The sequence below is a fragment of the Octopus sinensis genome, linkage group LG11 (genome assembly GCF_006345805.1).
Source record: "Octopus sinensis linkage group LG11, ASM634580v1, whole genome shotgun sequence".
Classification (NCBI taxonomy): Eukaryota; Metazoa; Mollusca; class Cephalopoda; order Octopoda; family Octopodidae; genus Octopus; species Octopus sinensis.
The window spans coordinates 52,578,058-52,591,561 of record NC_043007.1 but is presented as its reverse complement, the minus strand read 5'-3'; the positions used below and the strand labels follow the sequence as shown (position 1 = coordinate 52,591,561).

At 35.7% G+C, this 13,504-nt stretch overlaps 1 long non-coding RNA gene across 1 annotated transcript; it reads right to left on the bottom strand.

Moving 5' to 3' along the window:
* Positions 1-9,231: 9,231 nt before the first annotated feature.
* Positions 9,232-13,021, bottom strand: LOC118765421. Its single transcript, XR_005001284.1, has 3 exons — positions 12,858-13,021; positions 12,058-12,156; positions 9,232-10,354 (listed from the first exon to the last, which is right to left on the bottom strand). It is a non-coding gene; the product is annotated as an uncharacterized LOC118765421 (long non-coding RNA).
* Between the last annotated feature and the right edge of the window lie 483 nt (positions 13,022-13,504).

Genomic DNA, 13,504 nt, shown 5'->3' with positions numbered 1-13,504 from the left:
ATGTGTGTGTATATGTATGTATATGTGTATGTATGTGTGTATGTATGTGTATATATATGTGTATGTATGTGTGTGTATATATATATATGTATATATATATATGTGTATATGTATATGTATATATATATATATATAAATATATTTTTTTATTTATTATATAGAAGGAGCTTCTACAGGACTAGAACTGTTTCATTCAAGAGAAATCTTCAGGAAGCTAGTTAACAAGAATTGTATTGGCATTTATACATTTAGGCAGGTTTATATGTATATATATATATGTATATGTATATATATATATATATATATATATATATATATATGTGTGTAAGTTTATATGTATGTATCCGTCTATATAATAGGTAACTGCACGTATATACTTAATATTTATTATTTATTTTTGAGTATGCATGTACGAATAACTGCGCGTATATATATTTTACTATTTACTTATTTTTTGAGTATGCATGTAAGTATGAATATAAGGAGGCGGTGTGTGGTGTGTATGTGTAAGCATAGATATATGTATACTTTTACGCATGTGTGTACTTATGTGCATATATGGATGCGCGCGTGTGTGTGTGTGTATGGGTACGCATGTACATGTGTATGTGCGTGTAGTGTATATATATGTATATGTGTGTGTATGCGTATGTGTGTGTATATATGTGTGTGTGTATATATGTGTATGTATATATATATGTGAATATATATATGTATATATATATATATGTATATATATATATATATATATATACATGTATGTATTTGTATGTAGGTGTATATGTATGTGTGTGTATTTATATTTATTGGTGTATATATATTGACTAGCCTTCTAAGAGTGTAGACATAAATCTGTAGGTACGCGTATGTAGCTGGATGTATGTATGAATATAACGCGTGCGTGCGTGTATGTGTATGAGTGTACGAATGAGTGAGAGTACGTGCTAAAGAGTGTGCGTGAGTGAATGAGTGCTTGTTTTCCAGTAGACAGATGAATGGACTGGCTGTCATAGCCAAGATGCTTGTGACCAAGCGGCCAAAGATAACAAAAGTAATAAACGAAGATAATAAAATTAAAATTAGGGAATGGGTCTGTATTAGTATGTGTATATATATGTGTGTATGTGTAGGTTTGCATAGGTACACATATGTATATGTATACATGTATGTATATGTATGTATGTGTGTGTATATGTGTGTGTATGTGTATATATGTGTATATAGGGACTAGTGTGCTGTGTGTGCATGTGTGTGTGTGGATATGTGTGTGTATGCGTGTATGTGAGTATGTGTGTGTATGTGTATATATATTTTTCTGTGCTTATATGTATGTGAGGTCGTGTGTGTATATATACATGTGTGTATACGTGTATGCATGTGAGTGTGTGTGTATACATATATGTGTATGTGTAGATATGTATATGCATGTGTATATGTAAGTGTTTATATATGTATATATATGTGTGTGTATGTATGTGTGTATGTATGTGTATATATGTTTGCATGTGTGTGTATGTATGTATACATGTGTGCATAGGTATAAGTGAGAATCTCCTTATTTACCTAAAACTCTATCCCCCTTTTTTTATATATAGTTTTTTTTTTTTTTTTTTTTTATATATAGGTTTTTTTATTTTATTTTTTTATTTTTTTATTTTTTTATTTTTTTATTTATTCTTCTATCTAATTTAACACTGACTCCTTGACCACTCCCCCAAGTATGATATTTTGTGCTATGCCTACCCCCAAAAAAGTCCCCCACCAACACCCCGTTAAACCTGCCTAAATGTATAAATGCCAATACAATTCTTGTTAACTAGCTTCCTGAAGATTTCTCTTGAATGAAACAGTTCTAGTCCTGTAGAAGCTCCTTCTATATAATAAATTAATTTTACTCTGCTATGTATTGAGTACCTTATTTACTGTGGTTAACCCCGAATCAACCGGGACCTACATATATATATATATATATATATATATATATTACATATATATATGTATATATATATTATATATATATTTATACATAATACTGTATATATATATATATATATATATTACATATATATTGTATATATAATTATATATACATATATATATGTATATATATATATATATATATATATATACATATATATATGATATAATATATATATATATACATATATATATGTATATATATATATATATATATACATTATGTATATATATATATATATATACATATATATGTATATACATTATATATATATTATTATATATACATATATATATGTATATATATATATATCTACATAATATATATACATATATATATGTATATACATATATATATGTATATACATATATATATATATAATATGTATTACATATTATATGTATATATATATTATATATTAAATATAATATATATATACATATACATCATATATATGTACATATATATACATGTACATACATACATGTATGTATGTATATATATCTACACACACACACATATATATATACATATCATTATGGCTGCCCCCTCGTTATCAAGTATGGCCATTGCACGAAGCTTAACTGTTACTGGTGCTGTGATCGAATGTGACTTTACATTGTCTTGTACAAAATTGGCAACTAAAACCTTTACTGGTAATAGCCAGCTGTAGTTGAAACTGGGCTTCATGTACCTTTGCATGTCGTTTAAGTCCTCCTGCCGAATTACACTCTCTTCTACATGCCCGACAGATATGATTAGTATGGTGTGTTACACCATCACCAGTGGCCAGGTTGTCACTCATCTGTCTCATTTTATGACATAATCATCATTGTTTAACGTCCGCTTTCCATGCTAGCATAGGTTGGACGATTTGACTGAGGGCTGGCGAATCAGATGGCTGCACCAGGCTCCAATCTGATCTGGCAGAGTTTCTACTGCTGGATGCCCTGCCTAACGCTAACCACTCCGAGAGTGTATTGGGTGCTTTTACGTGGCACTGGCAGTACTGTCAACGGCCAAGCTCAAATGGTGTTTTTTATGTGCCAGGCAACGACCTCGCTCAAATGTTTTTTCACGTGTCACCGGCACAAGTGCCAGTAAGGCAATGTTGGTAACGACCATGCACGAATGGTGCTTTTTATGTGCCAGTTAGCTGCTCTTGCAACGATCACACTTAGACGGTGCTCTTAGGCTCCACTAGCACGGATGCCAGTGATCGAATTTGATTTTGATTTCAATTTCACTTGCCTCAGCAGATCTTCACAAGCAGAGTTTAGTGTCCAATGAAAGAAAAGTACACATAAGTGAGCTGGTTACACCTCTGACATAGGCCACAAAGTTATGGTCTCACTTGGCTTGCCGGGTCTTCTCAAGCACAGCATATTTCCAAAGGTCTCAGTCACTAGTCATTGCCTTGGTGAGGCCTAATGTTCGAAGGTCATGCTTCACCACCTCATCCTAGGTCTTCCTGGGTCTACCACTTCCACAGGAAGAATTCACAAAAAATCACAAGACGAAGGCAGATGGCGTAGACAACAAACAAATGTATTAGTATAATGTTCAGGAAGTGAAAAAGTCTTTAACAGTTCGAATTAAGCTGCTCCACAGAAAGAAACAAGGAGAGAAAATAAAGAAGAGAAGATAAAGGAACACAGAAAGAATATGTATGTATGTGTATGTATGTATGTATGTGTATATATATATATATATATATATATATATACACTGTATATATATATATATATATATATATATACACACAAATATATATATATATGTGTATATATGTGTATATACATATAAATGCATATATATATATATATATATATATATATATATATATATATATATATATATACATATGGTGTTCACTTGCTTCAGCTTTGTTATATTAATTATTAATTCCAATTGTATATTACCATCTGCTATTTTGTATTTGCACATGCGCATATCCCTGTGTGCGTGTTTATTTAGTTTGTGTGGGAATGTTTATGGTACCTGCATTATCAGTACCCCCTTTTTATACACGTTCGTTTAATTTACTTTTTTTTTTATTATATTCATTTATTTTTATCTCACTTTTTCATTTCTTTCTTTTTTTGTATTAATTTAATTTATTTATGTATATAATTATTTTAATTTTATTTATCTCTGTTTTGTATTAATTTCATAGTATCAGTTTATGGGGATCTTATTAGGCTAGGTTTATCTTCTATTATGTGTGTAGCTTCTGTAATTTGTCTAAGCGTTGTGTCTGTTCAGTGTGGACAAAATTTTAACTTTTATGTTGTTGAGTGAGCCCCCATGTTCTCACTTGGTGTGCTGGTATAGAACTGATGAGCTCTTCTCTTCCTTAAGTTCCCTCCAATGCTCATTTACCTGCTATCAGTTCAGGGGGTTCTATGGAATAGAGATTTGATAGGGTTACCTGGCCTTTCTATAACCTTAATTCTTAGCTTAAGTTTGTCTAGGGCCCTTCTAAAATAGTACGCCAGTTTGCATCTAGGGGTGGTGTCAATGAACATGACACTCTGGTATTTGTGGCTATCATGTGTGTATGTATATATATATGTGTGTGTGTGTGTGTGTGTATAAGTCTATATATGTGTGTGTGTGTGTGTGTATATATATATATATATAGTGGCATATGTACACTTTTGGTCTCCTGCAAATTCTGTACGACTCTTTTACTCTTTTCTTTAGCCCCCTTCACACTTTCTTCGTTCTTTCCACTTTCCTTTTTCTTGCTCCCACCTTCTCTCACATTTCTTGGCCTTTCCCTTCATTCTCATCACTCCCCCTCCTTCTTTACCTTACTCTGTCCCTTTCCTTTTTTTCTGTCTTTCTCATACCTCCCTAATTCTTCAATTCCTCTACTCCCTACCCGTCTCATGACTGGTTTTCAGCCAAGCCTGACCTTTCTTTCTTGGTTTGACTATCATTTGTGTAGCATCTCTTATATTCCTTCTCATGACTTTCAACTCCCATGTTCCTGCTGTAAGACTTCTCTTCCAAACATACCAGCTTAATTTAATTCATCCTTAGTTGAAAGATACCTATTGTTAATGTCCTGTTGTTTGTATTTGTAATCATGTACCATTTCTCCGTTTTCTTCATCCTTGTTTTCTTTTGCATTCGCTTGCTTTCTTCCAAAGAATCTAGTGCTCTTAGCTTAGATTTTGTTGGGGCTGGCCAGATTAGACCAGTCTCAAGAGTAACTAGCCGAAACTGCAAAGACAATCTCGTACTCGACTGAAGACTGAAAGCTCCAAATGACCCGGCCTTGTTTTTTCCTGTCCTTTTTTGTACTGTTTAACTGTCCAAATGTTTTGTTGTTGCCTGTTACGTTCTTGTTCCATTTTTTTATTTTCATGTATGTTTGTGCATGTGTGTGTATATATGTACGTATGTATATACCTATGTATATATCTACGTACATATGTGTATATATGTATATATATATATATATCAAAAGGTGTTATAATACTATTGTACGTATACAAAAACAGCCATACGAATACTCCAACATACCTCCATCATCTTCTACCCCACAGATATCATTATGGTTTTGACACCTGGGCAGTACCATATATATTCTTTTATATGTTACAGGCTTGAGGCTGCAGCCATGCTGGGGCACAGCCAGTGTAATCACCTTCTAAGTGGCCAATTCTATGGGTTTGGCTTTTGGTGGAGGTAGTTCGATACAGGTGCCCTCTTGAGTTTCCTACCTCATCTAGGTTCTTAGATAGCAAGAAGTCATGTTGTTTCTTGGAAACTCCTCCCACTCCATAGAGATCCCTCATGTTTTGGCAAGGAGTTATATAGCTGTGGGCCCTTACATCCCAAGCAGTACATTTTCCTTGCCTGGGACTTTTGGAACAGTGCATTTTGAGGTCTGATATAGCTCTCAGTTCCAATGTTTGATGCTAGCCCCTCCAGTATCTTCCACACATATGTATATGTGTGTGTGTGTGTATATATATATATACACATACATAGGCGTAGGAGTGGCTGTGTGGTAAGTAGCTTGCTTACCAAAGTTGAAGTAGTTGCTTCCAAAGTTGTAGTTGCTTATCAAGACGTGCTTTTGTGACCGTCCTGAACTGAAGAAATATTGAAGGCGCGACTGTACAGTAGGTATCTGTTTTTTTGGGGGGATTCAGTGGGGTTTTGTTGTTTGATATTGTTTTTCTTTTTTTGAATAAGAAATCCTCACTGGGTCCTGGACATTTGTCTGCCTGCAGTAGCGCTAAGTGACTCATTTAGCTGTGAGAATTGTTGTTTGGTGGGTGTCTCACCACCAAAATTTGTGAAAGTTTTATAAAATTTTCTACCAATTCGTGGAGGATTTTTTCTGTGTTCCTGCTTCTGGACCTGGGTGGTAGTGGAGCCAAGCTCATTAATGTTAAAGTGTTGCCTGTGGCTGATTGGGTGGGGTCGAAAGCAGTTTTGACCCTGTGGACCCAATCAGCGAATGATCTGGTTCTAGGTATCCGGTGATTCTTGAGGGATGCCCCACCCAAGTGTCACCTGTGCCTGGAACCGGGCCACATTAAAAAGAACTGCTCCTAGGACCAAGGTAAGGTCCTGGAGCAGTTAATAGAAGCAGTGCCCCCACTCCTCCATCGAAGGGAGAGATGGAGGCAGTCGAGGAGGTGAAGACCTCAATGGTTTCCCACCAATGGATCCTGAGGTGGCAGGAGGGAAGCAAAATCTTCCAGACAAAATGAAAGAACCCCACCCTCCCGTCAAAAGAGAAAAGAAGAAAAAAGAAAAATGGGGCATTGCCGGCAGTTGCTAGTACACTGCCGGCATGTCCTTTGGTAGGAATTGTGTCACTGGAGGAGGGATTTGAGGACTCTCCCCATGTGGAGGAGGAATTTGTAGTCCTGTTCCACAAGAGAGGGGAAATACAAAAAATGATCAAAAAGTTTAATAAAAAAGTTCGTAGGGAAGGGATTCTTACCTGTACCAAGAACCCTGATTGGCCTCCGCAGGTAACTGCGGAGGTCGTGTGGGAAACAAATTTGTTCAAGGTAATGGATTCCTTCCTCAAAGACATTCTGCTTCATGCTGAAGCACCCCAAACTAGCACCATCGAGGTGCTTGGATGAGGCATTGAGCTTGGTTGGGTGATGGCAGGGGTGGAAAAAATTAAGAGGCTTAGTGCCATGTATCGTGTATTAAGGTAGGAGGTTTAATGCCTTGGTTTGTTGTTTCTTCGAGTTTATTGTTTGTAAGAGGCTCAGCACCTCAATTTATAATGAACTATGGTTTAATACCTTGCATTGTTTTTACTGTGTAAAAAAACGAATAATGTTTTAGAGAAGCAAAAGATCGGCGGGCGTCTTTTGTCTTCTATCAATATCATCCTTTTCATCACTCGTCTCATCAATGTTTTTGACCAGCCTGCAAGCTACTCCCTTTATGGCAAAATTTTGAAATAAAGTAGCTTGCTTACCAACCACATGGTTCCAGGTTCAGTCCCACTGTGTGGCACCTGGGGCAAGTGTCTTCTACTATAGCCTCAGGCCAACCAAATCCTTGTGAGTGGATTTGAAACTGAAAGAAGCCCGTCCTATATATATATATATGTATGTATGTGTGTGTGTGTACATGTTTGTGCGTCTGTGTTTGTCCCCCCCCAAACATCACTCGACAACTGATGCTGCTGTGTTTACGTTCCCGTAACTTAGTGGTTCAGCAAAAGAGAACGATAGAATAAGTACTAGGGTTACAAAGAATAAGTCCTGGGCTCGATTTGCTCGACTAAATGTGGTGCTCCAGCATGGCCGCAGTCAATTGACTGAAACAAATAAAAGAGCGGTGTACTGATCCATGATAGAAAATTCAACAAGCAAAGACCAATGTTCTAGTAAGTAGGAAAGCAAAAACACTACACCCCACCTCAGGTAGGTGGCCCTGCTCAATTTGTACAAAAGGTGTAGGAAGAAACTCCATAAGATCTACCAAGTGTAAGCTACGGACACATAAGAGGTGCAGCACCATCAAAGGAAAATTAACCGAGAAGATAGCCTTCGTGTGCGGCAGATGCACAGGTGCAATAGACACCATTGATACTCAGAAAACAGATTCTATTACATTCCTGGGGGAGAAACTAGAAACAGTTGATAGTTTCCACTACCTAGGTAACCAAGTTAGTAGTGGGGTTGGATGCTCAGAGAGTGTTACCACTAGAATACGAATAGCCTGGGCAAAGTTTAGAAAGCTCCTACGCCTACTGGTGACAAAGAGTCTCTTGCTCAGAGTAATAGGTAGATTGTACGATGCATGTGTGTGAACTGCCATGCTTCACGGTAGTGAAACATGGGCTGTGACTGCGGAGGACATCCGTAGGCTTGAAAGAAATAAAGCTAGCATGATCCATTGGATGTGTAACGTCAGTGTGCATACATGACATAGCGCCCTGAGAGAAATGCTGGACATAAGAAGCATTGGATGTAGCATGCAAGAGAGACGTTTACACTGCTATGGTCATGTACTACGGATGGATGAGGAGAGATGTGTGAAGAAGTGCCACTCCCAAACAGTTGAAGGAATCCGTAGTAGAGGTAGACCCAAGAAGACATGGCTTGAGGTGGTCAAGCATGACCTTTTAAACGTTGGGTCTCACAGAGGCAATGATGAAAGACCGAGACCTCTGGAGATATGCTGTGACTGCGAAGACCCAACAAATAATGCGAGTTCATGGCTGTTTCCTGCACCAGGCCATCCAAAGTGCCTTGGATCGCAGGACGGCCTGCTGTGCTTACCATGGACCGTAGGGCAACCTGCTGTGCTTGAGGAGATCTATTGAGTCAAGTACATCAACATAAAAAAAATCAAATGGAAATTGTAGTTGTGATACCTGTGCCAGTGGCACGTAAAAAGCACCACCCATACATGGCTGATGCCAGGGTCGCCTTGTCTGGCTTCCGTGCCGGTGGCATGTAAAAAGCAGCAACCGATCATGGCCGTTGCCAGCCTCCCCTGACACCTGTGCCAGTGGCACATAAAGAGCACCCACTACACTCACGGAGTGGTTGGCATTAGGAAGGGCATCCAGCTATAGAAACATTGCCAGATCAGACTGGAGCCTGGTTCAGCCTCCTGGCTTCCCAGACCCCGGTCGAACTGTCCAACCCATGCTAGCATGGAAAACATATGTTTAACAATGATGATGATGATATATAAACACATGTTAACACAGGCGTAAAAAGTGAGAAAATAATACTCGAATACAAGGGTTGAGTAAAATACTATTTTATTGAAACTGAAAAATCTCCAGAAACTGTTAGAGTTTCACAAACCATTCGTTGGACAGTTGTGTGTTCATGTGTGTGTACACATACATACTTTTCTATACACATGTACATACACATAGAGATATATATCTGTGTATTTATAAATATATATGTATATATCTACAGACACACATAAATGTTTAACATTTTACATACAAAGAAGACCTTCATTTATACCACATGTCCCAATTTCCATACAAATATCTCAATATTTAGATTCCTTTCCATAGAAAGAAAATGTTGGGAAAAAATTTTTATATATATAAGAAAACAGGGAAATAAAAGAATCCTTGTAAAGAACTAAAAGAATTTTTTTTATCCAAATACAGGAATCTTAACAACAATAAATGAAATTATATAATATAGGAGCAAAATTGATAAAAAACAAAAGAAAAAAATTGAACTACGCATGTTTGTGTGTGTGTGCATGTGTGTGTATATATATAGATAGATATACACACACACATTCTTAGTATAGAATTGTAAAGATCAGTCCTTCATATTAATGAAAAGAAATAGAATACTTAAAACTTGTTATATTTTATTATATTTTATTAAAAAAAAAAGTCACTGACTGTCCTTGATAAGTTTCAGAATAAATCTTCAACGATCATTTGATCTGCGGTTGTAAAAATAATTTTGCTTTTTCTGTATTAATGGAAGTGTAATGAGGAGAATTAACAGAAAGATGGTAGGAAGCAGTATTGGTTATCATTATGGTGTGTAAGGGTTACAATTTTTGCTTTCATGAGAGAGAGAGAGAGAATGTGTGTGTGTGCACGCATATATATCAATATATATATACACAAAGGAGAGATAAGAACCAATAAGTGCATATTTGATACAAGCCCTAGCTCATGTAGCTATAGAACTTTGTCAAGCAGATGAAAAAGTGGTCAATAAATTTATCAGCAACAAGAGAATTCAGGCTAAATTTTCATATCCATCCACAAATTACCAACTTGAAGTAGACAATGCATGGCAAGTAGTGGTAGTGATTCTTGGGTGAAGAGGGAGGCAGCCAACAAAAGATGGATGTGCCTGTCTCAGCAAGGTACAGCAATCACTGTAGGACAAGAAAGAAGATAAATATAAGGTAGGGATAATAGAATTAAGATGGTGTTCAATGAATATAATTTTCATACAAAAATCTTCATTTTTGAAATGTTTATATTTAAATTCAAATAAATGTGTTGTATCTTGTACATTGTTTTATTGCTTGTATTTTAAGTTTATTTTTATCATGTGTAATCTGATTTGCTGTGTAAAATACCTTCAAATGAATAAATGAAAGTTGATTAACATGTTGCAGCCCTGTTCTGTGAAAAAGAGGTAGTTACATTTTAAAACAAAATTTCTGGTTTCTAAAAGAACAACAGATTCAAGACTGTAGATAAGACAATAACATTCTACCAACCGATCACTAGCTGCTACTATAACATGTCAGAAGTGAGATTGTTTCTCAGAGTGTGATTAAAATGTAGATTTCTATATTTGAAAATTATCAATATTCCATCTTTGTCATTATTGATAGTGTTCTTTTCCTCTTGACTTGTTACAATTGTTTAAAACAAATTATGTCAATTGTGTTGCACTTTCAGGCAACAGTAAATGAAAATCTACGCAAAAAGTAGCTTAATGAAAATTAATAAAATGGCAGATCTACAAATATTGTTAGTTCACCATCAAATGAAAGAACAACAAATAGAATACATGCAGGAACAACAAAGAATGGGAGATATGCTTTCTTTTTCTTGGCCTATAAGCATAGTTCACATATTTGTTGCTTGTGCTCCTATTTTACAGCAATTGAAGTGTAATCATGAGAAATTTCTATTTCAAACATGTTAATGTACAATTAAAGTATAGAACAATGTTGACTACAGCAAGCAGAAAAAGGGCATGAAATGGTCAGTTTTATAAGCCAAATCATTCTGAGGAACAAGATAAAGCTTCCTATAAAGATAATGACTGAAAGATGAATGAATATAATAATAATTCTATTTGCCACCCAGGCAAATACAAAGACATATGAAATGTGGAGATTTACATAGAATTAAATGTAAAAAAAAAAACAAAACAAGAAGAAAGTATACACATTATACAATAAAACAAGGAAAGTAAGTATACATAGTAGTAATAAAAGATGATGTGGTCCTTTAGGGACAATCGGGGAACCTCACTATCCAAGACCATCCTAAACACCAACGCCAAGTGCCTTCCCCAATTCCTGCTCTCTTGACTGAGAGGTGGGGGGGGGGGCTGTAGTATCGAGGGCGGTAGCAGTGTGCATAGTGATAAGCAGTTAAAGTACGATAGAAAGACAGACACAGGTATCTTGCTGTAGAGGAGATACATGGTTACTGCAATTAGAAAGGAGACAGAATGGTGGTGAAGAAGGGTGAGGGGGAATTAAATTCAATAAATAAAATTCTGAAAGCAGCACAAATTCATATAGTCTCAACATTGATTACCAACAAAAATATTCATCAAAACAAAGAAAAGACATGTAAAAAGAAACAATACTCCTTTGAAATTTCATTTTTCATACACACCTTTAATGAAATTAAAATTTTCTTTTGAAGTTTGGGATATGGAAGCTTTTATCATTCTGCAATTTCAATGACAACGTTTGAAGCAAACTATGTGATCTTTAAAACTATTTATAAAAGAAAATTTTTGAAAGTCAACAAGCTGGAGTCTGCAGATTGGCACCCTGCAAGCCAATCACTCACGAAATGTTTAGTTGAAGAAAAGAATAAAGCTTACCTTTATTAATTCTACTTCATCTTCATGAAAAATGGTTAACTTCTTTGTAGAATATTTGATCCCCAAATGGTTAGCTACATCATTGATTATGTCTATGGCCTGGCAAAAACAAGCAGTAATTTGTAAAGATTTGGGTGTATATGTCACTGTGTCAATTTCAAAATGATACCCCATTAGTATTATCAAAAGCAACCAATCCTATCATTATATTTCTACTCTAATCGCTTCACTTGTTAACACTATCCAATTTTGGGAAACCTGACATGGTTGGCTGACGTGAAAATAACCAAATCTCTCTCAAATAGTACCCTCATCTTATGAAATGGAAAGGCACATTGAAATAGTGTTGTTCTTATACACTGTCTCTTCATTCAGTGCTGGCTACTTAAAACAAAATCTAACCCAAGTTATGCATTCTAAATGACATGTATGGGGACATAAACAAACCAACACTGGTTGTAGAGTAGTGGTGGGGGACAAATACAAATGTATGCACACAGCAGGATTGTTTTAGTTTCCATCTACCAAATCACTCACAAGGCTTTGGTTGGCCTGGGGCTATAGAAGACATTTGCCCAAGTTGCCATGCAATGGGATTGAAGTTAGAACCATGTGGTTTTGTCACTCTTATGGCCCTGTCAGCTGCAATATTCCATCACTATGTCACATTAAGTTTGGAAACAGGAATATAAAATCACAAAGGAAACTTTCATGAAAACTTTTCTCTTGAATGATAAGCAAATATCAAAACATCATACATTCATTCTAATTTTCAATAGTTAAAAAATAAATCTACTTACTCTATCAAGCATTTCTTTTGTATGAGATGCAGAAAGACAAAATCTAGCTCTTGATTCAATTATTGGTGTTGCTGGAAATCCAACTACAACAACTCCAAGACCTTTCTCCAAAGAAACACGAGCAAATTCACTATAAAGTAAAAAATTAAAAATTTATACATATTTTCACAAATAAAACACACACATACACAATCCCTATCATCTTACATCTGCTTTTTCATATGGACAGGACTTGATGGGGCATAACAAATGATCCAAATGGGAGGGCAGTAATCCTGAATATGGTATTTGCCTAGTATGGAACTGGAGAGACCATAGTTTAAAGAAGGTACAGTGAATATGTACATTAACTAATGACTACTAATTATTAAGGATATCTTTTTATAATGTTTTACTTCAATCTCTCTGACAATGGGATACTTGGATTACTTGAATTTGTTACACAATTCACTTGCTCAGGCATTCCAGAAACAGCTGTAAGAGACTTTACTTATCTACCGTAACTATCCTAATACTTTATTTGTACTCTTTATTATGAAGTAAATATCCTCAAGTAATATCAAATGCTCTGCTCATCTGTCTTCCATTTCTGATCTATTTACACCCACTGAATCAGGTGCTGATTCTAGCTGCCTTGGTTAAGCTAT